A 25,255-nucleotide genomic window follows, 5' to 3' on the forward strand; every position below is an offset into this window, starting at 1 on the left:
CTCACTCGACCGTGCAGTTTAGTCAAAAGTCGCTATGGCACTTTTGTTTTCTCCTCGAAAAAACATTAAAGAATGAGGTCTATGATTTGTAATTTTCACAATATTCATGGTATACTGAGAAACTAAGGAACCATTTATTTACCCTAACTACCTGTCCATTTTTTAAGAACGTGATGAACTTCTACTGCGAATCTGAAACTATTATTGAAATGTGTTTTTGTTGCATAAAGACATTGAAATGCTAAGCTTAGATAAAAGATGGATTAATATGAACAGTTTCAAAGTGCTGCCAGAATACAGCGACTCTTTTTTTAATAGTTACTGAAGATTTGCTCGCCTAGTTTAAAACCCTTCATATTGTACATTATTAGAGAATTAATTTAACAACTACACTGAAATATCCAATTGAATATGATGTAGCCGCACAATTTGGAAGCTATTGTTTGTAGAATAATGCTTTAACTTAACATGTTTAAAACTGCATCAAGGATGGCTCAGCTCAACTTGATTTTACCTTACTTTTTTAGGGCAGCAGCTATCAATTATTTTAGTAGTTGATTAATCATGGAACTAGTTAGTTTGAATAACCGGATAATGAATATAGACATTTAAAATATCTGAGCTGAGCCTAAACGGTGTATACAAAAAACAATAATAATAATAAATGAAGATCTAAGTACAACTTAAGAACAATTGACTAACTTACATAGCAAAAGCCAGCTAGCTTAAATGCTATAAAATGCACTTGAACTTTTGAAAAATGATTTTTTTTTTTTTTTTACAATGCTCTTAACAAATCGTTCACACTCGTAGTCCCCCCAAAATGGCTAAATATACCTATAAATTATGAATGCATTAAAAAAAAAAAAAAAAACGCAAACAACAACTTATGTTGGTCTTAACAGGGAGCAGCTGGATTCAGCCATGTGAAATGAGTTATGTCATATTCACTGTTGCCACTAGAGGGCAGTGTATTGACCCAAATCAATAAATGGTAAATGGTGTTATACTTAATCCAAACACTTTAAAAACAAACCATTACAACCACTTTAATTAAACAAATACTCAAAGCAGCAAAATATAATGCAAATCTTTTTTCTAATTGAATTACTCGAGTTAAGCAATTAATCGTTGCAGCACTAATTTATTTTGCCAATACCTGAATGTAAGAATTCCGGAGTAGATTAAATTCGTATTAAAAGTTTTATCTAGGCAGTAAGTTGTTTGCTTAGTTTCTTACAAAGTGCTGGATTTTTGTTTTCCCCCCACAAATGTCATGCTCACATTAGAATAGATCACAACACAATCCATAATAGATGTCTTGTTAACAAGCTTAGCATTTCTGATCTATAATTAAGGAGTGTTTTTGCAAAGCAGTTCCAAGGTGTGGCGTCTGGATGCTGCTTTCCCTCCCGTTTCCCTCAGGTCATGTTATTGTGCTCTATGGCTCGTACTGATTGATCGTCCCATTTGGCCATTGATTGGTGTGGACGCCATTTACGCCAGTCAGATTTTATCATTTTAAAGTACAGATTCCAAAGTGAAAAACCAGTGAGTAAAAAGCACTAATTGAAAAATGTGCATATAGCATATGGTGCAATGGTGTTTCAGCCGACGATGATGCCAACAACTTTACAGCAGTTAAGACATGAGCTGGCGTAATGCAGAATAAGACAAAGTGCTCTCATTTAGCCCGTCTTGTCCCTGCCAACAAGCGCTATAGAAATGAACAATCACAACTGATGTTCCCTGCGTACATAGTCTTTTAAGAGCATGGTTGTTTTTGGCCCGTGTGACAGGCTCCCACATTGTCTTCAGCCGATCATTCAAATTGACCACCAGTCACTATGCAGCCGTGATGGGGGAGGGGTCAGAGCCTGCGATGATTGGTGTGGGGGCTGAGTGGCTGAGCAGCCGGCTCTGTGGCTTTCTGCTCATGTATTTATAGCAATACTGTATTTAATTGAGTTTCTAGCGGGAGGGCTGAATTTTAAAGAGCCCCATAAATGGAATTCGAGGCATGCAGAAACACAATCCACAGCACAATAAGCATGCAAAGTGCACGATCATGAAAAGCAGCTCAGTTTGCAATGGCTGTAATGCAAAACATTGAAATGGAGCACACTGGCCTGCAGGGTTTTGGATGCTAAGTGTGTGGCTGACCTTAAGGTTGTTATTTTAAAAGGTTAATCAATTCAAAGACAGGGAAACTGCACTGCAACTGTTATACGTAGATGTCTTAATCAACTGCAGAAAGTAACAAACAGCAGGAATGTCTACATTGTCGGCCTTTACATCAGTGTTGTTTCCGACAGCCCTTTAATTTTCGTGTGTTTTTACCAAAAATACTTATTAGTCTCAGTCATATTTTAGTCATTTGAAAATGTGTTTGTCTTAGTCTAGTTTTAGTCAACGAAAACTCACCACGCTACATGCTAATGCTGTCCTAACGTTACAAATTCCATTTAGTGTGTTAGCACAGACGTTTATCCATTTAGTGTGTTAGCACAGACGTTTAAAGGCAAAAGGAACATGGCATATCTAGCCAAGATAAGAAAACAAAACTTACCAAGCAGCCCCTGACATGTGTTACACAAAAGTCTGGTGCCTGGAGAGGACACATGGTTATTTACCGGCTGGTGAGTAAGCGTGTGGGTGTGGGTGTGCGGGGGGGGGGGGGGGGCAGCAGCACATCACAACATCACATTAGTGACACGACCAAACGCTGCAATGATGCGTGCTAGCTACACATACGATAAGAAAATGTCACACATTGTAAACTTATGACGAATACTATGGCCAACAAACTTGATTTAATTGAATTAATGACCACTTTGTTTATATAGAAACAGCAGCCATCTGTAATCAGCATCCCTGCCCTGTCACCATGTGCTGTAACAAGAGAGCAACAGTTTGAAGAGAATCTGCAGTAAAAATTGGCAGTAGTAAATAGCAGTGGTGCAGTATTGTTTTTAATGTTGTACCTAGACCGATACCAGTATTGGCAGGGGGCGCCGATCCAGCCCGAAATGGTGGTATCGGTACCGCCGAGTACCAACAAATAGGGCGCCAATACCATTTACTGGCATCACTTGAACGCAGCTGTACTGTCCTCACCAAGACGCTACAGCTCAGTCCAGGCTATACAGCGAGCTAAACTCCCAAATGACGATGCAGGACATCGGTATTTTCGATTTTTTTTTTTTTTTTTTTTTTTTTTTTTAAACTTTATTTTGCCATTGATCCTAACGTCATAACCTCAAGAATGAAAATCAAATTAGAAATGAAACAAATAACTTAGTCCTCAGAAACAAAAATGTTCGCAACAACGCAAATCCGCGATGATTAGCTGCTAATACAGTTATGACATTCACAAACGGTTAGCATGCGTCCGCAACTACACAGTTGGCTTTAACTGTCCGATCGCGAGTGGAAACGCACAACAACAATAGACTATACATACAGGCGTTGCCTCTGTAGAAAGCATCCGAGCGAGTGAGCAAGCTAGTGAGAGAGGAAAACACAGCTGCGAGCCTATGTACATTTTTGCTGCTTGTAAAATATCTGCAGAGGCAACGTCTGTATTTATCCTCTTTTGTATTGTTCTTGTGTATTTCCACCCAAGATCGGACACTTAAAGCCAGTTGTGTAGTTGTTTGGATGATGTGCGGACCCTAGCGAACGCATGCTAAGTTTGTGAATGTCATAACTGTATTAGCAGCTAATTATCGTGGATCTGCGTTGTTGCGAACATGTTTGTTACTGAGGACAAAGTTGATTGTTTCATTTATATTTTTAGTTTCATCCTTCAAGTGATGACTTTAGGATCAATGGCAAAATGAGGTAAAAAAGTCATACCGATGTCCCGCATCGTTAGTTGGGAGTATACAGCAAGCTAAACTCCCAAATGATCATCCAAACAACTACACAACTGGCTTTAAGTGTCCGATCGCAAGTGGAAACACACAACAACAATGCAAAAGATGATACATACAGGCGTTGCCTCTGTAGATATTTTACAAGCATCAAAAATGCACATAGGCTCGCAGCTGTGTTTTCCTTGCTCACTTGCTCGGATGCTTCGTATCTGCGCGTCTTCTTCCGGCATGTAAGTGTGCTCTTCTTCGCGTGAACAAGTGGAAGTGCCCACTTAGAATAGAATAAAATAGCCCTTTATTGTCATTATACAATTGTACAATGACATTGCGGAGCATCTACCTTTACAGTGCGGGATAAGTTAAAATATCAAAAGTGACTTGCAAGTATAAAGTATAAAATCCATCCATCATTTTCCGTCGGGTCGCGTATAAAATCTAAATAAATATAAATATAAAATGTGTATGATAGAGAGACAGGATGCTGTGATCAATTATTATTTAATTATTGTTATTATTCACCCATACCAGGTATGCAATAGAAATTTCTACCGGATTCACTTTTCTTTTTTCCTGTTTCATAAAGGTAAGCAGCAGCCTGACAAAGCCATGATAGCAATGATTTCACATCCAAGTATGTCGCTCTTCATATAAACAGTATACAGTGTGTGTATATATATATACACAGGGTGTTCCAAAATGTTTGACCCCATTACGTAGGCCAATAATTTTGACAATTTTCGTTGGAATGACTTCAAATTTTCACAGCTTGTGTAGAAACGTTTCAAGTTCTTGTGTGTAACGTTTGGCATTTCTATCTTTTAAAGTTAAGAAATGCTGTTCACTTCAAAAGAAAAGGCATTTTGCGCGTTAGAGTATGCTCGGACTCAGTCACCAAAGAAAGTGCAGCGTGCCTTCTTCATAAATTTTGCAAAGAAGGCACCAACTAGACAACAAAACGGAGAATTACAGCTGCACTGGAAACTGTTACCGAAGACCTGCTACAGCGCGTTTGGCACGAGCTCGAATATCGACTCGACGTGTGCAGTGTCACAGGCGGCGCTCATATTGAACATTTATGAAAATCTGTCAAAGAACTAACAAATATTTGTACTTTGTAAATTTAACCAATAAAATGTATGACCTTTAACATAAACTGTATTTAGTTTCATTAACATCCATCAAGTAGTTTTCGAGATATGGGCATCCATATACTGTATCTAAAGGTCTATCACACTAGACAGGACCCCAGGTGCAGGCTATGCAAAAAGGACCCTGGGACAGTCTAGCAAAGGGGTGGGCTAACTATTCCACAAAGGGCCGCTGTGGGTGCGGGTTTTTGCTGCAACCCATCAAGAGGACACCTATTCACCAATCTGGTATGTTATAAGTGCAATCAGTTGATTGGAGTCAGGTGCTTTTTGTTTCCATTAAAACCTCATTGGTTAAAAGCTCTGTGCTGGATCAGTTGGGACAAAAACCAGGACCCACTGCGGCCCTTGAGGACCGGTTTGCCCACCCCTGGTCTAGCACATCACAGCAGGGTGTAAGATGCTAGCAGGCAAGGCATACATGGAACGACAAAACCAGGTAGCAGGCATAGTGTACAGGAACATCTGTGCCGAGTACGGACTGGACACCCCAGAGTCAAGATGGGAAACTCCTCCAAAGGTGGTCGAGAACAACCGAGTCAAGATCCTGTGGGACTTCCAGACAGACAAAACTGGTGATGGCCAACCAGCCTGACATAGTAGATGATGTAGCAATCCTGAGCGATAGCAACATCAGGAAAAAAGAACACAAAAAGCTGAGGAAATATCAAGGGTTGAAGGAAGAATTGCAGAAAATGTGGGGAGTGAAAGCAACAGTGGTGCCAGTAGTGATCGGGACACTAGGGGCAGTAACCCCCAAGCCGGGTGCATGGCTCCAACAGATACCAGGAACAACGTCCGACGTTACCGTTCAGAAGAGCGCAATCCTAGGGACAGCTAAGATCCTGCGCAGAACCCTCAAGGTCCTAGGCCTCTGGTAGAGGACCCGAGCTTGAGAGACCATACCGCCCGGGTATATATATGTATATATATATATATATTCTGTTTTTTTTTTTTTTTTTTTTTTTACAAACTGAGTGGCATGGTACCGGTATCGGCCGATACTGCACGGCCAGGTATCGGCCGATACTGCACGGCCAGGTATCGGCCGATACTGCACGGCCAGATATCGGTATCTGGGCCAAAAAATAGTATCGGTGCAACACTAGTTGTTTTTGGCACCCCTTTTAATTTTCGTCTTAGTTTTATGGACGAAAATACGTATTAGTCTTAGCCATATTTTAGTCATTTCAAAATGTGTTCTAGTTTTAGTCGACAATTACTCCAAATGTTTTCGTCTGTGAACTTCAAAACTTTTAATCCATGAATAAATAAAAGTTTTCCAACAATTTCGAATGAACATTGACAGACGAGCACATACAGTAGGGAGTAAGTGTACAAGGACATCATAATATTCGTGATGATTATACACACTCAGCAGGAAAACAGTAGGTCGACATTATTTTCAATTAAATAACTCACCTGGACACCAGGAACTGTGTGTAAAAAGTTTTCCCAAGAGATTAAGACGACACTCACCACGCTAAATGCTAATGCTACAAGTTACATATAGTGTGTGATGATCACTCAGCACAGACGTTTAGAGGCTAAAGCAACATGGCATATTTAGCCAAGATAAGAAAACAAAACTTACCAAGCAGCCAGCCGGCCACAGTACGTAACATGAGTGACACGACCAAACACTTCTACGATGTGTGCTAATTACTCGTACGATAAGAAAATGTCACATATTCTGAATTTATAACAGAAACTATGGCAAATTTTCATCTCGTCTTACCAGACAAAAACTGGCATCTCGTTACGTTTTAATCTCACAAGACACGTTTTTAGCTCGTCATCGTCACATCGTCATTCGTTGACGAAATATTGTCGTTATCGTCATCATCGACGAAAACAGCACTGCTTTACATGTACATATAGGCCTACGCTTGACAAGATGTTTACATATATTTTTAGTACTGCATAACTGCAACACCTCTTGAAACTTTAAAGCAAACTTCAACTTTGCAGATGAAATCTCCTTTAGACCGTATGTGTCACTATATGTATGTAGTTCTACTTCATGGCAGTATAAGGAGTATACAACCGAATTACAACCACCTTGTTCCTGCAAGTTTTTTTCTTCTCTTGGCAATGAAAGATCGCTTTTACTTGAGGTTGACGTCTCATCCAGTAATAGGCCAATATCTATTAAAGCAGAGGCTACTTCACTACAGTATTTTATTTTTAATAGTATGAGACAGTTCAGAGTACACACCCTTTTAGGTAAAAAGATTCATATACCACTCAGAGTTTGCGCAGCCAATTGCACGGCCTGACCCCTGCAGGGTCACTATTCAAATTCATAGTCTATTTATCGGATAATAAATTGAGCATGATAGATTAATTTGCATTTGGCTCATCATCCACACAATATGAATGAGCAATCTCTTTACAGTCAAGCCCGGAGCTTAATAACCCAGAGGAAAAACCGGCGCCTCTAAATGTGATTTCTCTCAAGGACGCTGTAGAGGGGCGCTGTGGAAACATCTCCGCTGTGATTTGCACTAAATTCTTGTCACTCACAGCTTGAGCCGACATATCAGACACAGTTAACGCCTAGCCGAGCGTTATCACGCGCTCAGTGTAATCAAAAATCCTAATTAGCCTCATTAAAACTGACACTGTTAAATCCGGGACTTGGTTAAAATCACTGTAGGTTTACACTCAGGGTGTGTGTTGGCTGTGTATTTTGAACTATCAAAGTCAGTTGCAGTGCTGTAGGGTAAAAGCGCAAGGAAGTGGGAGGAGGTGGGGGTCACTTCTTATCCGGAGTCGGCCTGGCATGTGCATTTTTCTTCTTTTATATAGCTTGAATTAATTTCTCTGTGCAAAACAGCTGCAGCACTGAAGCATAGAGGCAGCGGGAAATGAGTACTTGGGTGACCACGGCACCCAGCTATCGTAAAAAAAGGTCAAACATTTAATCCCAGCTAAAGGACTGTTTAGCAAGAATTAAAATGGTGTGGAATTTCTGATGCGGTGCTCAACGTGATGATATTTTGTCACGCTTGACTGGGCCTTGCAGTCACAAATGGAATAGGGGTACACTGGCCTGACTCACATACAGGTTCAGTTCCCTTTCAGCAACCGGGTGAAAGTAAGAATGAGTAGTGGTCCATCTCTATATGCGCTTTGTGTAACCACTCCTCGGTGTAGTCTGTCTTTTGACCAGAGTCAGCTGAGATAGACTGAAACTCCCGTGAACGGGGATAAATAGTATAGAAAAATGACGAATGGAAGGATGGTCTTAATGTGCATTTTATACATGTATGCCAAGCACTGTAATTGGAAGTAGCTGGAAAAGCTTTTTTTCCCTTTGGTAAAATGATTGATTAAATGTTGAAACATTTCGTCATACACTTCTATATATATTGAGATCAGCCCTATAAAAGGCTACGCTGAAATATTTCATAATTTATTTAATTTTCATTCTATTTCAATATCAATCCTGTCAAGGAGTAAAAGTGGCTAGAATTTCTTGCCGGAAATCCCTGACATGAAGTCTGACACGGAGCCAGATTCATTATTTTCTTTTTTTGGGGTGGGGGAGTCGTCAAACCTCCTAAAACCACTGAAATGCAGATAAAACTCCTTTTGGCACATTTATTCCTATGACACATAGGAACAAAACAAAAAAACAAACAAAAACAAAAAAACGCTATTCATTCAAAATTGTATTGTTTCTGTGATTTGAAAAACAGCAGTAACCTCAGCCTCCATCTCCTAATTTCCCCCCACATTTCCGAAATGCAAAAATTGAATTTTAACTATCTAAGAACATTGGATGTACATTAAAATTGAAGCCAATGTAAACTTTTTTTTTTTGTTAAAGATATACGCATACCTGTCAAGTTGCACGGTTTTGGCGTAATTTGTACAAGTGAGCTCTGATTTTTAAATATGTATGCCATACGTTCAAAATCTGTACGTTTTTCGTGCAATACTTTTTTTTTCCCGTTCGGATTTTGTCACCGTTTCGGCAACGAGACAATGTGCGTTACTATGCATTACAACGTTGGTTGAATGACGCGAGAGAAGTCAGAGACACAGAAAAACAAAAGTAGGAGTGGGAAGGAGGGAAGAGTTGTGACGCTTTTTCAAATGCGATGCTAGGCTAGGTAGCTCCAATATTTCCAAACTGTAGCTGACAGCCTACAGTCTACGCCCACTTGATGCAACACTAGATATCATATGCATATAGAACTACAACAATAAATTAGACTCAGCGGCGTTAGTAAACAACCGCCATCTTAAAGCATTAGACTTCTCAGAAAGGCTCTGTTGTAGTGAACCTTCATAGCGAACCTAAGTAACTTTTTATCTTAAATACTCCTAAACCGGCAAAATCTTGACTTGAATCTATCTTTAAATGATGAAACAGTTTTAAAATTTTCACAGATTGAAAGTAGACAGAAGGGAACAAATGCAAAAACGGGAGCAATTTTAACAACTTCAACGGTTGATTCACAACATTAAATGACTTCCAAACATAGCAAAGGTTACTATGTTTTATTTTTAATTTTTAAAATTTTTTTTTTAATGAAAAAAAAAACAAAAACAAAAAAAACATGAAAGGTAACACCAGTTACTTTGCCAAGTAAATAATTACTCTTACATTCAGGTAACTGAGTTACTAACTCAATTAGTTTTTGGGAGGAGTAATTTGTAACTGTAATTAATTACTTATTTTTAAAGTAAGATTAAGTTAAATTTAAGTTTTATTTTTGTTCATATTGCATGCTATATAAAACGTTGTATGATTAGTCATCAATTTGTAAGGGCATACGTCACTATTTGTAAGATTGCCAACGGCCTCAGATTGACAGGTATGTATACGTCAAACATTCCACCAGTATAAAAAATATGTAAATCTGGTCAATCAAATCAGCCCAATCTGCATAATAAAGTCCTCTAGCTTAGATGCTACGAATGCTTACGTATTTACACTTCTCTCATAGCAAATCGCTAAACATAACTAAACAAAAAGTATCTCCAAACATAACCGCAAATGCCTACACCAACATACATCAACTACAATTTACAGCCTCATGTGGGCCGAACCAGAGCGTAGCTGTCCCTTAGCCATGTCAGACACGTCTGCCATAAAAGGTTAGAGTTCAGCCACACCCAACGCCGCCACCAGAAGGCATCTTTTGACAAAATGAAATACTTAAAACAAACCATCACACATAGGGTTTTGACAGTTGCCGTCATATTTTCGGGATCAAAGCACTGTATTCCAGAACAGCGTTCTGGCTCGGAAACTCTTGCCGGAACAGCGTTCCAGACCGTTCTGGCCCACTTTCACCCCTGGTCCTATAAATTTTTTCCCAATATGTGGTAGCAGGGTGCTGTATTACTGTGTGAAAGACATGTCCTGGCAATCTCTCACCTTTGCTGAATTTTGTGTAAAAGGCATAGGTGGATCTGCTGTAGCATGAAAAACAATCCATCCACCCATAGTGCTTGTGTTAACCAACTAAAAGTGTCAGTGACGACCTAACCCCTTAGAGCAGTACTTCTCAAGTAGTGGGGTGTGGCGCAGAGCGATGACGCTTTTGACCTCGGGAACATACTTTTTTACAGTATTACAATAAAGTGTAATTGCACATCCACTCAGTCGGTGGCAGCATCACTCTCATTTTCAGAGTGTGTACAGTATTTTTTTACCCAAACAAGAGCACACAGCTAAGCGCAATGGAGATGTGAACAGCTAAGATGAGGAACTATAACAAAGCGTATGTAGCATTTGGCTTTGACTTTGAATAAAGTGGGAGACGTGGGAAGACCAGCCCTGTTTACTGTGTCTAAAAATGTTTGCAGCAAGAAGCCAAATCAATTAAGACGTCACTTAAAGATCCTAATCACATTGATAAGCCGCTTGATTTTTTTATGTGCATTTTTTTTTTAGGAAAAACATGCCGAATATTGCAAACAATTAGGCAATCAGTAATCCAGCGAGCAGTTAGTATCATATAACGGTGGCATACGAAGTTGCTTAGTGCAAAATAACCTGTGTTGGGATCCATATTTAACGGCTAGGCGTTTCCTCTCCGATACCGCTTGCAGCAAAAATAAAAACTGTCCGCCTGTCCAATTACACTGTCGTTTTTGTTCTATTATATTTTGTTTTTTCGGTCAAATTATTTGGCATATTGTCCTCATGAGTATTGTTTTTCAGTATCAAATGGTCAAAAAATTTAACTTGAATGTATTTTTACAGTTTGGATGTGATACCTAACCTTTTTTTCAAATTCAGGCATAAATGATGCACTTGAAGTATTTTCTGTTGCAAACAAAACAATGTTAATAATGTTATACTGTATTGAAAGTTGATCCATAGTACTTTTTTTCTTGAATAATAAAATGGACACAATGTCAGAGGTGTACTTATTATAATAATACATTTACAGACAAACTATATTTACATTGGTGGTAGAGAATTGGAGGAGAATTGAGAAGAATGCCTTAGAGCAGAGGTTCTTAACCTGGGTTCGATCGAACCACAGGAGTTTGGCAGAGGTAAAGGAAACGCAGAGCCCTATTTTTGTATGCTGATTAAATCTAGGCAAAGTGGCTTTTTAGACCAGAACACAAGAAAGCCCGCAAACAGTTGGCTGAGGACATGTCAACAAAGCACATGGATTACTGGAACCATGTCCTATGGTCTGATGAGACGGGCGGGCTTTCTTATGTATAGTCTTCAGAAGACACTTCCTACTGGGGTGACAGCCATGCACACCAATTTGATGCACACTACAGTGCGGCGTATGTTCTGAGCACTAACAGGATGACCCCCCACCTCTTCAATCTCTGTAACAATGCTGACAGCACTCCTGTAACGCGTCACATGACATTTTGGAGGGAAAATGACAAGAAGTACTCAATTTGGACATTTAGGGATGTACGTAGTTTTTATGGGGTGTACTCACTTTTGTTGCCTGGGGTTTAGATATTAATGGCTATATTTTGAGGGGAAAATGAATGAACTCTATTATATAAACTGCACACAGACTACTTGTCATTGTGTGAAAGTGTCATGTTTTCAGTGTTATCCCATGAAAAGATATATGTATCTTAAATAGGAAAAGCGGCATGGAAAACGAATGAATGAATATCATATCTGCAGAAATGCGAGGGGTGTACTCACTTTTGTGATACACTGTAAGTAACATAGCATCAACTATGCCAGAAAAGGAGTGGGAAGACGAAAACTCATTTAATACCACTTCTATTCTCATCTTATTAAGAACATAAAAAAATCTTGCTACTTCCTTCCAAAAATGTGGCAACCAAAAATCAGTTCAAACAGTTTTGTACGTATACATTTTTGATCCCCTTTATCCAGCACTTTTAATGCCATAGCAGAATATCCAGGTGCTGTCAACAAGGGGGACTCAGTGTGGCTTTCTCATTATCTGACAGTCACTTTGAAATATTATTGGTGTTAGTAGCTCTGTGATCGCGGCCATATATTTTCTCAGTGACCCTGCATGTCGGTATGCTTGCGCGTGTCCGCTTTCACGAGCGCGTGGCACATCGGAGGCACGAGCCGGGCGCGCGCTCGCTGACTCTTCAAAATGAACAGTTGTCATCGAACAATACGGAAGACTATTACAAGTCGAAACGTGTTTAACGTGACTTTGAGCCGGTTGTCCGAGGAAATTAATTAAAACTAAAATTAAAAAAAGCTGAACGCGCACAAACGCATCGTTTATCACCAAGGGAGAAAGCGAGAGAAGAGTGACAAACTGGAACCCATAGGAAGTGACAGCAATGATAAAATACGCTTTTTACTACAGTTGTATTTTTAGGGGCATGGGGGGGGGGCGACATGTCATATCATGTTCAACAGTGTGTTTTATTCCCTCATTTGTCTTGGACATAAGCGAACCTCAACTCTGCTGACTTACCGTCAACGGACTAGTCGCTGTCCAAAGTGTTGAATCTCATTGCGGGCTCAGAAGAGAGGCTTTGTAAATCCGTTCCGGAGCTGGCGATAAAAAAATGACAAATGACAGTAATTAAAAAAAAAAAAAAAAAAAAAAAAACTAAAGCAAAAAACGGGTCCAAACTAGAATGATCGTTGTTGAGTTACACGACTGAACGTCCCATTCTCGGACGCGTGCCAGTCACGAAAGAATTCAGACATACAGTACATGGCGAATTCAATCTGCAGACTACAGTCAACCGCTTTGGGTAAGCTTCTCTCTCTCCTATCGCTCTCTCTCCCCCTCTCTCCCACCCTTTCTCGCTAAACACAGGGCATTTGCCTTCTTGGCAGTGATGTGATAAAGAAGTATTCAATTTGAGTTAATTGATTGCAACAGTGCCCCCCAAAATTCAACACCCTTTGCATGTAAAATACACTGCGAGAAAGAGTTTTTCCTTCTCTCTCATCTCCTTCTACTAGCATACAGAATATACTTGGTTGGAAATTGAATTAACACTTTGTTTATATAGGGAGAGCAACCATCTGTAACAAGAGAACATAGTTTGAAGAGAATGTGTAGTAAAATTGGCAGCAGTACACTGCTCGCCAAAAGTATTGGCACCCCTGCAATTCTGTCAGATAATGCATAATTACAAATACTCTGGTAGTAATATCTTCATTTATTTTGCTTCCAATGAAAAAACACAAAAGAGAATGGGGAAAAAAAATCATTAGCATTTTCATTATTATCATTATCGTCAACTCCAAAAATGGGCCAGACAAAAGTAGTGGCACCCTTTGTAAAATCATGTGATGCTTCTCTAATATGTGTAATTAACAGCACCTGTTACTTACCTGGGGCACATAACAGGTGGTGGCAATAACTAAAATCACACTTGCTGCCAGTAAAAATGGATTAAAGTTGACTCAACCTCTGTCCTGTGTCCTTGTGTGTACCACATCGAACATGGAGAAAAGACCAAAGAACTGTCTGAAGACTTAAGAAGCAAAATTGTGAGGAAGCATAGGCAATCTCAAGGCTACAAGTCCATCTCCAAAGACCTGAATGTTCCTGTGTCTACGTGTGCAGTGTCATCAATAAGTGTAAAGCCCATGGCACTGTGACTAACCTCCCTAGATGTGGACAGAAAAGAAAAATTGAGAGATTTCAACAAAAGATTGTGCGGATGGTGGATAAAGAACCTCGACTAACATCCAAACAAGTTCAAGCTGTGCTGCAGTTCGAGGGTACAATAGTGTCAACCCGTACCAACCGTCGGCGTCTGAATGAAAAGGGACTCAATGGTAGGATACCCAGGAAGACCTCACTTCTGACCCAGAGACATAAAAAAAAGCCAGGCTAGAGTTGATCTAAACTTACCTGAGAAAGCCAAAAATGTTTTGGAAGAATCTTCTCTGGTTAGATGAGACAAAAGTAGAGCTTTTTGGGAAAAGGCATCAACATAGAGTTTACATGAAAAAGAAAAAAAATCGAGGCCTCAGTCAAACATGGCGGAGGTTCCCTGATGTTTTAGGGTTGCTTTGCTACCTCTGGCACTGGACTGCTTGACGTATACATGGCATTATGAAATCTGAAGACTACCAACACATTTTGCAGCATAATGTAGGGCCCAGTGTGAGAAAGCTGGGTCTTCCTCAGAGGTCATGGGTCTTCCAGCAGGACAATGACAAAACACTAGAAAATGGTTTGAGAGAAAGCACTGGAGACTTCTAAAGTGGACAGCAATGAGTCCAGACCTGAAGGCCATAGAACACCTGTGGAGAGATCTGAAAATGGCAGTTTGGAGAAGGCACCCTTCAGGTCTCAGAGACATGGAGCAGTTGGTCAAAGAAGAATGGTCTAAAATTCTAGCAGAGCATTGTAAGAAACTCATTGATGGATACAGGAAGCGGTTCTTCGCAGTTATATTATCCAAAGGTTGTGCTACAAAGTATTAGGCTGAGGGTGCCAATACTTTTGTCGAGCCCATTTTTTGAGTTTTGTGTAAAATGATAATGATTTAATTTTTTTCCCCATTCCCTTTTGTGTTTTTTCATTGGAAGATAAATAAATGAAAATATTACTATCAAAGCATTTATAATTGGAATCATTTTCTAGGAGAAATTGAGCATAAACTGACATAATTGCAGAGGGTGCCAATACTTTTAGCCAGCAGTGTATGTAGCACTGGTGCAGTGTTGTTTTTGAAGCCCTTTTAATTTTCGTCTTAGTCTTATGGACGAAAATACTTAATAGTAGGCATGTGCCGGTAAGATATTCTGATGGTATGATAACCTTCAGCCAAAATATCACGGTTTCACGGTGTCACGGTATTGCAATTACAGCTCTAAAACGTGTTACTTTGTGATATCTGTGTTTAAAAAAAACTTTTTTCCATTGAACTGCATCTTCTTTTCAAAACATATTGGCAAATTAAGAAAATACTTTATTAATCCCTCATAGGGGAAATTCAGCATCTCAAACAGTGTACAATCAAATGTATAACATGTAGACAAACAATAACAACTATATAAAAAAAAAAAGGTACATACAAATTACCTACGACTAAAGCACAAATGGAATCTAACATGACTGCAGATCGGCTCAATGTCAGAAACCTTAAAAAAAGAAAAAAAAGAGTACCTGTCATTGTTCTTATGCTTAATGCTTTAATTGTGAGCACAGACCTCTGCTGATGAAGTCTGATAGCAGTGGGCACAAAGGAGCACCTATAGTGCTTGGAACATAATTATAATGTAAGGTTAAAATAAAAAAATCTAAATCAAATTAAAATGCAGTCCTTATGTTGCTTGGCACGGCCAGATTGTTCTCCCTGTATTTTTTAAACACCGGGAAAACAGTCTGGGACCCAGCTCCCCATTGGCCTCGCGAGCCTAAACGAAAGTATCCGTGCAATTAGGTTTATTTGCGTGACGTGTTCTTAACGAGCAACGACACTCTTGCGCGTCGGAAGTTGTCTCTACAACAACACAGATGGCGAACGGGAGAGCCGAGAATATGTTCCAATCCGCGGTAAATTCACTTTTAAATGACCAAAAACACATCGAGCTGCTAAAACCAACAGTCTGTTTCGCGCTAGCCATGTTGAATAAACTTCTCCGTTCTCCGTGTATGTTTATTTCCTCGCACTAGTTTCTTGTTGCTTTACCAACGTTACGTCCGCCCATCGTTGATTGGTCCACTCCGCTGTCTGTTTGATGTGGCTTGCTCCGCCCTGGAAATTTGATCCGCTGAACGGTCGCCAGCAGTGTTGTTAATAATGGCGTTAGAATATAACAGCATTACTAACGGCATTATTTATTTTCAGTAATGAGTAATCTAATTAATTACTTTTCTCATCCTGGCAACGCAGTTACCGTTACTGAAGCGAGAAAGGTGTGCGTTACTATGCGTTGCTACGTTGGTTGAATGATGCGAGAAAAGTCTGAAAGAGACGGACTCACTGAGATGAGAGAGCAGAGTAGGAGTGGGTAGGAGCCAAGGGAGTTGTGACGCCGTTGCAAACGCGATACTAGGTGGCGCCGATAATACCTGACTGTAGCCGATAGCCTACAAACTACGCCCGTATGATGCTGTGGTAGATATCACATATTATAAAAACTAGATGCAAATGACAGACACGGCGGCATTAGCAACATGTATAAAGAACTAGATGGATTAGTAAATAGCCGCCATCTTAAAGCAGTAGACCTCAGGAAGGCTCTGTAGAGAACCTTCTTAGCAAACTTAAGTAACTTTTTATCTAAAATGCTCCTAAATTGGCAAAATCTTGACTTAAATCTATCTTTAAATGGTGAAACAGTTTTAAAACTGTCAAGAGTAGACAGAAGGGAACTAATGCAATAATGGGAGCAATTTTAACAACTTAAACGGTTGATTCACAACATTAAATGACTTCCACACATAGCAAAGGTTACTATCTAGTTATCGCAATATCCGCAATACCCCTGTGTCTAGTTAAGTTTAGGGTAAAGATTTGGGCTGGGGCCAATTGTCCTTAAAACCCTTTAAACTTCGCATTGTGTGACCTGTTTTTTTTTGTTTTTTGTTTTTTTTGTTTTTGTGGAAAAAAAAAAACATGAAAATTATTATCAGTTACTTTGCCAAGTAACTAATTACTCTTACATTCAGGTAACTGAGTTGCTAACGCAATTACTTTTTGGGAGAAGTAATTTGTAACTGTAATTAAGTACTTTTTTAAAGTAAGATTAACAACACTGGTCGCCAGACATTATCGCTATAACAGCGGCGAGTCTGGAGTTCCAGGCAACTCGTTATGAGCCTAAACCCACAGCCACAGCTCAACATTATCACCAGCGGAACAAAAATAATTGAATTGTTTTCCATAATAAGCATGTGTGAATGACTGGTATGGTGTTTACATTATACACGCTCTTTTTCTCAACACAGACAGTTGCGAGAGAAAAAAAAAAGTTATGTTTTATCACCGCTAGACACAGTAAACACGCTGGAGTTAACTCTTGTAGCTAGTGAGAAACGTTCATGACTGTGTTTACTAACCTTTAATTTTGTATAAATGCAAAATCATATCACATCACATATTCACCTGCTCCAGCCATCGTGAAGCACAGCTGACTCACTGACACTGAGCAACAATTGGTGGAGGAGTGTCTAGGGATTTCTCCATGCATTTTTGGGATATAAAAAATAGCTAATACCTTAGGGGCGGTATGACAGAAAATGTTTGCAGTTTTGAAACCTTGACGTTCTAATATCACACTATACCTTGAAATCGGCACATATCTAATTATCAGTCTTAGTCATATTTTAGTCATTTCAAAATGTGTTAGTCTTTGTCTAGGTTTGGTCAATGAAAACTCAGACAAATTTTGTCTAGTTTTAGTTGACAATTACTCAAAATGTGTTTGTCTGTTAACTTCAAAAGTTTTAGTCAATGAATAAATAAATGAAAGGTTTCCAACAATTTCAAATGAACATTGACAGACAAGCACTGACAGACGAGCACATACAGTGGGGCAAATAAGTATTTAGTCAACCACTAATTGTGCAAGTTCTCCCACTTGAAAATATTAGAGAGGCCTGTAATTGTCAACATGGGTAAACCTCAACCATGAGAGACAGAATGTGGGGAAAAAAAAAAAAAAAAAGAAAATCACATTGTTTGATTTTTAAAGAATTTATTTGCAAATCATGGTGGAAAATAAGTATTTGGTCAATACCAAAATTTCATCTCAAAACTTTATGTACCCTTTGTTGGCCATAACGGAGGCCAAACGTTTTCTGTAACTCTTCACAAGCTTTTCACACACTGTTGCTGGTATTTTGGCCCATTCCTCCATGCAGATCTCTTTTAGAGCAGTGATGTTTTGGGGCTGTCGTTGGGCAACACGGACTTTCAACTCCCTCCTCACCCCGGGGCGTCAAAATGATAACAAGAACGGGGAGCAAAAATCCCAGAACCACACGGGGGGACCTAGTGAATGACCTACAGAGATCTGGGACCACAGTAACAAAGGCTACTATCAGTAACACAATGAGCCGCCAGGGCCTCAAATCCTGCACTGCCAGACGTGTCCCCCTGCTGAAGAAAGTACACGTCCAGGCCCCCAGCTACGGTTCGATAGAGAGCATTTGGATGATCCAGAAGAGGACTGGGAGAATGTGTTATGTTCAGATGAAACCAAAATAGAACTTTATGGTAAAAACACAGGTTCTCTTGTTTGGAGGAAAAAGAATACTGAACTGCACCATACCCACTGTGAAACATGGGGGTGGAAACATCATGCTTTGGGACTATTTTTCTGCAAAGGGACCAGGACGACTGATCTGCGTAAAGGAAAGAATGAATGAAGCCATGTATCGAGAGATTTTGAGTGAAAATCTCCTTCCGTCAGCAAGGGCATTGAAGATGAGACTTGGCTGGGTCTTTCAGCATGACAATGATCCCAAACACACAGCCAGGGCAATAAACGAGTGGCTTCGTAAGAAGCATTTCAAGGTCCTGGAGTGGCCTAGCCAGTCTCCAGATCTCAACCCCATAGAAAATCTTTGGAGGGAGTTGAAAGTCCGTGTTGCCCAACGACAGCCCCAAAACATCACTGCTCTAGAGGAGATCTGCATGGAGGAATGGGCCAAAATACCAGCAACAGTGTGTGAGAAGCTTGTGAAGAGTTACAGAAAACGTTTGGCCTCCGTTATTGCCAACAAAGGGTACATAACGAAGTATTGAGATGAAGTTTTGGTGTTGACCAAATACTTATTTTCCACCATGATTTGCAAATAAATTATTTAAAAATCAAACAATGTGATTTTCTCAGGGGGGTTTTCCACATTCTTTCTCTCATGGTTGAGGTTTAACCATTTTGACAATTACAGGCCTCTCTAATATTTTCAAGTGGGAGAACTTGCACAATTAGTGGTTGACTAAATACTTACTTGCCCCACTGTAACAATGTACAAGGACATCACCATCTTAGTGATGATAATACACATTCAGCAGGAAAACAGTAAAGCCTATATCATTTTCAATTAATTAAACTCACCTGGACGCCACAAACTTTATGTAAAAAGTTTTCAAAGTTTAAGACGACAGCCACTACGCTAAATGCTAATGCCAAGGCTACAAGTAACATTTAGTGTGTGATCACTCAGCACAAACCTTTAAAGGCTAAGACAACATGGCATATCTAGCCAAAAAAAAAAAAAAAAAAACTTACCAAGCAGCACCTGACACATGTGTTTTAAAAAGGAGCCTGAAGTGGACACACGCTTCCTCACCGGCCAGCCACAGTGCGTCACATGGGTGACACGACGAAACACTGCTACAATGAGTGCTAACTGCACATACGATAAGAAAATATCACATATTGTGAATTTTTGATGGAAGCTATGGCGAATTTTCACACCTGCGCGTTTGTTAGTACAAAAAAATAAGCTTCTACAGCCAACCATATTCATTAATTTTAAGGTACATTGATAGCAATGCGCAAAAAATAATTGTCCACAATACCCCTATTCTTCGCATGTGTTCTTGATTATGAAGCATTGCAAGAGTTTGTAAATAAATGGAAGCAATATAGCACCTGTCTAATTAACTCCAAATGGAAGCATTGGTCTCATGAGTGACGTAGGGACGAAGTTTGTTGCAGTCAGTGATCTTTCCACAGCTAATTTTTCGGTTGTCAGTGTCCACATGATGGCGCAACAAACACAGAATTCACATATCTTCTCTTTGGACGGAGTTTTTAAGAACCTTCGTTTATATGTGCGTGTGGATGATAGGCTAAACCGTAGAAAAAATTCTTTTTGCAAATACCCTGCTTTGTGTAGACATGGCCTAAGTCTCTCAAGACACGTCAGAAACCTCAGAAAACGTAGCATAACTGCTCATGAACTTTTTTCAAAACCTTTTTTACTTTTTAGCATCTAACAGCAGTGTGAGGAACTGAACTAGGCAAAGTGTCTGGCTTTCATCGACCTTCAAAAACAGAAAACGTATTTTGCCATATAAGGAATTTTTTTTTTTTTTTTTTTTTTTTTTTTTTTTAAAAACCTGTCCTGTTCAGCTGTTTGACACAGAGAATGGAAGTCTAAGTGCCCAGATTCTGAACAGTTTTAATGTTTCACATGGAGAGTCTGACATACTCCCATTGTGATCATTCAAAATACCTTTTTATTATGACAAAGCAGCAAACAGGAAGGGATTATGGGGGGACAGAAGAAAAATACAAGAGAAGAAAGAAAAGAAACACATACACAAACAACAACAAGAAATACATTGAACATCTAAACTAGTTACTAATATGCTGGTGCTATCGTCAGCGAGATGTATTTCCGGTTTACACCATGTGGGGGCCAATTGGCCAGTGAAAGAGGAGAATGGGGGTGGGGGTGTATATAAGACTATAAGCTAAGTGATTGAAAGGGGTAGAGTGTACACGAATCAGTTCTGTGATCTAGAACCCAGTAATCGTGTGAATCTCTTATGAGTGTAAGCCCGTTGGCGACCAACCCTACGCCGCCGCATCGCCAATCCCGGCACCGGAACCCCCAACCCGAGCATGCCCTACCACATCCAGCAGCACGCAAGCCCCACCGGGCGCGCGACAGCCACGCAGACGGGCGGAGAGACCGCGCGGGCGCCAACCCAGGGCCACGGCCCCCACCCAGCCATCCCCGCGGGGGTGGGGGGGCCATGCGCAGCCCATCCCTCCTCCCGCCGCCCAGCAAAGGAGCCACCGTCCCCCCCCCCGGGAACCAGGGTGGTCCCCCGGGCCACCCGCGTGCCCATCAACCGGCCTTCAGGGATGGCAGGAGGGGACGCATCACCAACCCCACGCCTACACACCCCCGCCCGCCCACCCGGGCCACGAGCCACAGCCACAGCCCCCCAACCGGCACGGCACGCCACGGGACCCCCAGCGGCCCACCAAGCCCCAGGCAAGGCAGGGTCCCCCGCCGGTGCAGGCGACACCCCACTGATACACCGGCGCCCAGCCAGCGACCCGCGACGGAGCGCAGGGCGGATGCCCAGCCAGAGAAGAGAGGGGAAGGCTGAGGCAGGAGAACGCCCAGGAACTGCCACGGGGCGATGCAAGATCGGAGACCCGACCCCCCAACCCACTCCCGCGGCTGGCAGCCGAGGCAGAGGGGAGGCCACACCCCGGGAGCCACGCCATATAGAAAAAGTGTGGGACCCACCTACCACCCTATTACTGTGGCTGCCAGGTTCCCGACTGGCAGCCATCACCCAGCACCGTGATGGGGGTGTGAGGGGAGGGTAGTGCAATGTATGCATTAAAATAGGAGAGCTTGGCTTGGGGCAGTGGGACCGCAGCATGGAGTTTCTGTCCAGCCGCCCGTCCCACCGCCCTTTGCCGGAGCTCTCCTGTGGAGTATGATGTGTGTGGTGCATTTAAAAAAGGTGCAGGGATGGCGGGGCCTGTGGTGAGGAGGCAGCCGTGAGCCCCCCCCCCCCCCCCCCCCAACAGGTCCCAACCATCCCACAACCTTGGTGTGTGGTGCATTAAAAACAGGGGGGAGTCGGGCTAGGACTGTAAAGCCCCGTCCCAACTCTCCCCGAAGAAATGTATGAGCATGTAAGTGCCAGGGTGAAAAATATTTACAGTGCCGAAGTGAGAAGTGCGTGAGTTAAGAGGCAGGCTCCCGCGGGCGTGGCCCCGTCCACCAGAACCACCGGCCCCAGGGTGGAAGAAGCGTCAGGGCCCCGATCAATCCCCGCCCCAGACCACCCACGGCGCCTCCGCGACCGCCCACCCCCCTCCCACCCACCGAGCACCCACCCCGCACCCCGAGCAGGCGCCACACCAAGCGCCGGCGACCAGGGGGCGTTCTCCCCACCGGCAAGGGACAGCGAGCCTCACCCTAGGCCCCGCGGGCCCCAAGAGGCCCCGCCAACGACCCCACCGGCCGGGGGGCAGCCGCGGCCGCCGCGGCCTAGGGAGGGGGACAGGGCCGGAAACAGACCAAGGGGAGGGAAGCGCACCCCCCACAACCCACCCCCGGGCCAAGAGGGGCGCGCGGTATGGCACCAGAGGGCACCTCCCCGGCACCTGGTACAGGGAGACGCGGCTCCGGCCGGGCGGACCTGGGAGGGAACCATGGCTGCCGCATACACCCCCCGGCCCCCACCCCAACTCCACCCCACCCCGGCCGGCCGGGGAAGGGCCGCGGCCCCGGACCGGCGCCCGCACGGCCCCCCCACCCGCCCACGACACCAGCGCGCGCCCGACGGGACCCCCCGCACAGCCAGACGCAACCAGACAAGCCCCGGCCGAAAATCCCGGGGGCCAAGACCGGCGGCGGGACGGCCCAGGGCAGGACGCCAACAAACTCCACCTGTAAAGCTGATAGAAGAAGAGGTTTATCAAACACCATTAGATGTATGCCAAGGACCAGTGAAGTGTATTATTTACGCATAGTTCCTTAATTGTTCCAAGTCTGATAAGTAATATATAAGGTGTTCCAAAAAAAAGTTGCATATGATCCCCAGTAGCTGGAAACCAAATTGTCTATGAGTATCCTTGTAAAATAAGCCCATTGACCGACTAAACTGTGAAGGAAGAAAAATTATTTATTACATGCTGTTGGGAGTGTATAAAACAGTTCGGATTTAAACATGTCCAGTTTCCAGCTGCAGAAGGATGCATACAACTTCCCTGGACACACCGCATACATCCATTTATGTATACATTTCTATTATTTTTGTGGCATTCCTTCGCAGGTGAGAGAGAATCCTTATTCTGTGTTCATCATTCTTGCGACCGTTTCCCACTGTTGTTCGTATTTGTCCATTTTATTTGTCTGTTTGAATATATAACATTAGAGAAAATATCTGCCAATGATTAGATTTAGCCATTGGTTAATGCTAATGTTTTGTTTGTTTTTCCAATTCAACAATATTGTTTTTTTGGCTATCATTAGACTTGCTAGTAGTGGACGGGTTTGATGGATAGAGATATTGACTGTATTCAGATCGCCAAGCAGACAAAGAGTTGGAGACAATGGAATCCTGCAGTTCAATAGGAAAGAGAGTTTCTTCGTTACCTGTGCCCAGAAATCTTGTATTGGTTTACATTGCCAAAGAGCATGTAAAGTATGTAAAGTATGTAGAGTATGTATCTGAAGTATCTTCGTTGCAGCTTGTACATTTATCGGATTGGGAGAACCCCATTTTGTGCATTTTAGATTGAGTAATATGCCATCTGTGCAGTATTTTGAACTGTATAAGCTGAAGGTTCTTATTCTTTGTCATTATAAATGCATTTTTGCAGATGTTGGACCAATAGTTATTCTCTAATGTTACCGAAAGTTCGTTATTCCATTTTTCGATTGGTAGGCAAGTAGAGTTGTTACATGAGAGGGTTTTATATACTTTTGAAAGTATTTTTTTTTGTTGAGGATGTATATTTATTATTTTATTTACGAAAGGTGGTGGGTCTAACGTACCCGTTAGTGATGGAAATTTGCTTCTGATGGCTGCCCTGATTTTATTGTATTGCAGGAAATTGACCCCTTTGATCTGGAAATCTTGCATTATTTTTTCATATGACATGAATGTATTATCTTTAAACAAATGCTGTAACTGGTTTATTCCCATATCATCCCATGCGCTGAAATAAATAGGAATTTTATTAACTCCAAAGTCTGGGTTGTGCCAGATTGGTGAGAATTTACACGGGGCTTGTTGTGATTGCGTAATTTCCATACCTCTCCACCAGGCTTTCAAGGTACATGCTATCATTGGGTTTTTGAAGCAGCTATGGTGCTTAATACTAGAACTAATAAAGGGGAGGTTTGCCAATTGTATTTGGTTGCAGTCTGTTTGCTCTAATTTTAGCCATGACTGTTGTTCAGTGTTAAGGTATAACCACCTAATAAGATATTGTATTTGATTTGCTATATAATAGTGTTGGAAATTAGGGGCCTCTAGACCCCCCTCTGGTTTATTTCTTTGCAATTTGGCAAGGCTAATTCTGTTTTTCTTGTTTTTAAAGTAGAATTTTGTGACGGCTGAGTCTAGGTCTTGAAACCATTTTTGAGTGGGTTTAAAGGGGATCATTGAGAACAAATAGTTTATTTGTGGTAATACTTTCATTTTGACTGTTGCTATCCAGCCCAAAAGTGAGATGGGTAGATTATTCCAGTGTGTCAAATCTTCACATATTTTTGCTAGGAGGGGTGTATGGTTTAGTTTAGTTAATTCTGTAAGTTTTGGTGAAATGTTGATTCCAAGATACTTTATATTCCCTATTGGAATATTGTGATTTTGATTTGCAGGATTCCATGAGTTTGTTGATAAGGGCATTATAATTGATTTTGACCAATTTATAGCATAATCTGATATTTGTGAAAATGTCTTTATTAGTTCAAAAGTCTCATGTAGGGAGGATTCTGGTTTTTCTAGATATAAAAGTATATCGTCTGCGTATAAGTTAATTTTGTGTTCCGATGTGTGCGAGCAGATCCCTTTGATATTAGCGTTTTGTCTTATTGCAATTGCTAATGGTTCAATAAATAGAGCGAATAATAGGGGTGAGAGTGGACAGCCTTGTCGAGTTCCCCTTTGAAGACAGAAACTTTGTGAAATGACCCCGTTTGTGTTTACAGTGGCTTTTGGGGCGTTGTAGAATATTTTTATCCAGCGGATAAATGGCTCACCGAAGCCAAATTTTTCCAAAACTTTGAAGAGAAAAAAACAGTTGACTTTGTCAAATGCTTTTTCTGCGTCCAAAGAGAGGATAATTGCTTTCTGTTTATAATTCTGTGC

At 41.5% G+C, this 25,255-nt stretch overlaps 1 protein-coding gene across 1 annotated transcript in view; it reads right to left on the minus strand.

The window, feature by feature from the left end:
• The window catches only part of tmem121ab (transmembrane protein 121Ab), a 132,435-nt gene extending 119,226 nt beyond the window's left edge, over window positions 1-13,209 (minus strand). Inside the window, exon 1 of the mRNA XM_057822667.1 lies at window positions 12,943-13,209. The gene's annotated coding sequence lies outside the window, so the exon portion shown is untranslated. The remainder of the gene's footprint in view (window positions 1-12,942) is intronic.
• Between the last annotated feature and the right edge of the window lie 12,046 nt (window positions 13,210-25,255).

Source organism: Corythoichthys intestinalis, chromosome 19 (assembly GCF_030265065.1).
Source record: "Corythoichthys intestinalis isolate RoL2023-P3 chromosome 19, ASM3026506v1, whole genome shotgun sequence".
Taxonomy (NCBI): Eukaryota; Metazoa; Chordata; class Actinopteri; order Syngnathiformes; family Syngnathidae; genus Corythoichthys; species Corythoichthys intestinalis.